General features: G+C 35.3%; 1 long non-coding RNA gene across 1 annotated transcript; it reads left to right on the plus strand.

Annotated features, from left to right (window-relative positions):
- The first annotated feature begins 585 nt into the window (after nt 1-585).
- On the plus strand, nt 586-2333 carry LOC133517332 (uncharacterized). The gene is made up of 2 exons (XR_009799362.1): nt 586-1221; nt 2213-2333. It is a non-coding gene; the product is annotated as an uncharacterized LOC133517332 (long non-coding RNA).
- The last annotated feature ends 1624 nt before the right edge of the window (nt 2334-3957 follow it).

The following is a 3957-nucleotide window of genomic DNA, read 5'->3' on the forward strand; positions in this document are numbered from 1 at the left end:
CAACGTTTGTTGAATAATTAAATATATAATCGAGTTTTGACGGCTAGACTTTGATTATTTTATCCTAGTGCTCACTGGGTCACGATAAGTGCTCTTGTGCTATATAAATGGTGCAAAATACAAATTTTTGGAGTTAAATATCAGTAAGTATCTGTGTTTTTCATTATATATACAATCAAACTCATTTATTTACATATAACATTATCAATACATTTTTCAGGGATGGCAAGATATCATTTCTTCTTGGCAGCTGCTGATATCGAAGAAAAACAAGACAGAAAACTTCAACGCCGGGCCATAAGGGATGCATGCAACCCGTTTGATAAGCCCGACGAGGAGTTATGGCGCATATATAGGATGCGGAAAGAATTAGCACTCTATGTGTGCTGAACTTGACGCTGACCTCAAGCCTCAACATGGCGATGGATTGCCGGCACATCTTAAAGTAAAGATATAATGTTGCACTATTCCTCAAATCATTCCCGTTACCTTTACCACCTTGATCATAATCATTATTTCATAATGATATACCTACTTACAAGTCTTTGTTTTAGGTTTTAACATCACTGCACCTATTGGCTGACGGTAGTTACTAACGGGGAACTGGACAAGACCATGGCTTGTCCATTGCTCAGTCTACCGTCAGCCGGTACTTGGATCAATTTGTAATTGTGGTGAATAGAAGGTATGTCCATTTTGGTACAGAATACCACTGACACCGGAGATAAGAAGGTAAAAAAACACGAGTATGGATGTGCAGTGAGACATATGAAGGCAAAAAGACGCAGTCAGTAACAAAATATTTATATTTATTTTCTTACGTAGTTTTTTAGGGGCCATGAAGTACAAATGAGGTTTGAATGTGGATTTTTGTGGTATTTGTATTTGAAGTGTTTCTACCTAAATATTTCAATGCAGAATCATACCTTATTTTTGTTATTATATGCAACTTCTTTACCACTCTTACATATGTATTTATGTAAGTATTATTCAATGCTACGTGTAGCTAAAGTATCAAATCATGAAAGTGTTGGATTGTTTACAGACTCAAGGACACTTGGATAGTCTTCCCAGAAAATGAGAGGTGTTCAGGAGGCATATGGGGTTGCTAGCATTTTAGGCACAGTAGACTGCACCCAAGTAAAAATATTTCCATAACCTTTACCGCATGGCGTACAGTTTCTAAACAGAAAAGGAATTCATTCGCTAAACGTTCAGTTGGTATGTAATAACTGCAAAATCATAATTAGAAATTTTAGAATAAATCGAATGGATGGACAGAATCGATATTTTCTTGTAAACCGTAAGATCGCCAAAGTAATCCCTGAACAACACCAATGGGGATTACTTTGAATCGGGATTAGTACGTTTTGTTACAACTCATCTATCATTCATTCTGCTAAATCGGATACAAATAGGTAGTCAAATACTATTTTGTAATTTCTAAAATATTAAGAGATTACATATACATATAACCGTTGTTATAATATTTTAAGTATAAATATTTGTGAAATGTTTGACGTTTTCCGCGATTAGGTACATAGATACCCAGAGTCGTTCCATGCAAGTCACCTGTTAGTTTTACGTGATGTATCTGCAAAATTGCATGGACATTGGACACTTTATGAATAAATTAAATTTAGGTTTACCTACCATGTTTAGGGCTCCACTCCTCAAATTTTCTCTGCGGTGACCGAACACATACCCATGTACATGGATTTTTTTAAATGGGAGACTGGGGGCAGCTGCCTACCATATCCATTGCAAAAGTATTGTACCTACGTTGGTTGCTCTTAAAGACTAAGAATTGTTATTAGAGAAAAGTGGTTTACAAATACCTTAATTAGGATTCCTTGTGTTTCAGGCAGAAATGGACAATATGAATATTTTTTTTAACTATTCACTTAATTATAAAATCTTAACGTCATAATGTGTTGAGAAAATAACTTGTGAGACTTCTAATTGTTTTTGCTGCAATTACCTTATATCTTGCGATTAGCTTAATCAAAGTAGTTTTAATGCAACAATATGATATTGTGATCAGAAATTTTAATATAAACTGACGATAAGGCACCGACTTCAAACATATTAGTTGGTAATGCATATACTCAAAAAAGTATAATATTTTATTTTATCCTTTTTGAAGTCGGTTTGTAAAAAGTTTTTTTGATTATTTTACTTTATAGGTATAATAGGTTTTTCTTTTTTCCAGAAATCTTCCAATAAAAGGCGAACCTGAAGCGGAAATGGAAGGGGGCGCTGCTCGAGGGATGCATTACATGCAGAGAAGCGTGCCCTATTAATAAATAAATATTTCGCCTAGTATTATTTTATTTTGTTATGTTCATTAACACTACCTTCCTGAAAACATTCTGAGGAAACCGGACTAGCCCCAAGAGGTCATCCATTAATTAGATCACACGTTAAGGGGGAGAGAGGGGGTCAAGAAAATGTGACATGTTGTAACTAGAGGGAGGGGAAGTCATAAACTTTGTGACGTCATAAGTCATTCATTTACGAAATATAAGGTATACATAGGATGTTGCAGTTCATAGTTAACTGAGCCAAGCTAACAATAAGCACGGCATGGGATCGAATTTAAACGGTTGTGAGTCTAACTTTAGCAAAAAAGAAATATGACTAGCGTGAATGCTCACATGAACTAGACATGATTGAAAATGAAGACCTAATAGGTTCTCCGAAACATGTCGCACAAGTGTCAAAAATAACGTGAGTTAGTTAAACCGTAGTGTTTAACTTACGGTGTGGGCTGTCATTAGATAGGATTTTTTAAAACAAATATGGGTCTTTCATGACCATTTTTAGATAAAGATAATATTATAATAGATATAAGAAAGAAAAAAGAAGAGTCCCTCCCTCTAACTTTCGAACCATGTTGGGACCAAATAATATGACAAAAAATCATACATTCAACTTGGAACACACGACTGGCTATTGGCAGGTCTCGACATTTTTTTTTTAAGAGCTCTCAGAGGATAGCTTGTTATGCAATAACTTTAGTTTTGTACTAATTTAAATTAAATTATGAGCAGGCTCAATCAAGGGGTTCTGGAGCTATGTAAGAGCCTAGAAACCCAAAAGCTATTTGTGAGGGGTCTTATTGCTATTCTAGTCAACTTGTTTGCAAGAAAGTGTGGTCGGCGGTATCAAATGAAAAAGCCCGGCTTACACGTTTTTGATATTGTTTTTAAATGTACCATTTTACATAATTAGCAAGATAAACGAATTCAAAATTACATAATATAGTCATTTGACAAGAAACGTAACCGTTTACCACAGATACGGTCTTTTTAAATCTCTATGGTGACTTGAAACTATACTCAAACACACCCAGTTTGGCAGTAGAAAAAGGCGCAAAGTTTAAATTTTATATGGGAGACCCTTTGCGCCTATATTTTTAAAAATTTACCGCCTTTTTTCTACTGACCAAGTTGCTGTACCAGAGTTTATCATTTTCCGAGTAAGTAGGTGCAACAAATGCAATCGCTATACATAATTTTTGGCAAACCGCGAGTTCTCAGTTCCGGGCGAAAAACTATTGAAGGAAAACTATAGCGAACTCTGCCGTATACTAAATCATCCACATCGCAATTGAATGCGGTGCAACGCCAGTGTGAAGACCGCCTTACGTTAATTTCACTCAATAGGCACAGTCCGTACCAAAAGTAACTCATCGTGTGAAATGTTGGAAATGATCTACACGCTTAATTTTGAACACCTTACACGCTTCACTACATTTGCCTGTCTTTCAAACCTTAAAACGTGCCTTCAAATCTAAGCGAGCAATGATTCCCCATTTGCTATGTATGAATTGTAGACACAACTTATCATTAAGCCAACTATTTATTAAAAGACGTCTTAATTAAACACAATAAGAATCTATTTTGCAAACTCTTAAATCATGGATAACTTTTAACTATCAATGTCAAATGTGGA

The sequence above is a fragment of the Cydia pomonella genome, chromosome 4, assembly GCF_033807575.1.
Source record: "Cydia pomonella isolate Wapato2018A chromosome 4, ilCydPomo1, whole genome shotgun sequence".
NCBI lineage: Eukaryota > Metazoa > Arthropoda > Insecta > Lepidoptera > Tortricidae > Cydia > Cydia pomonella.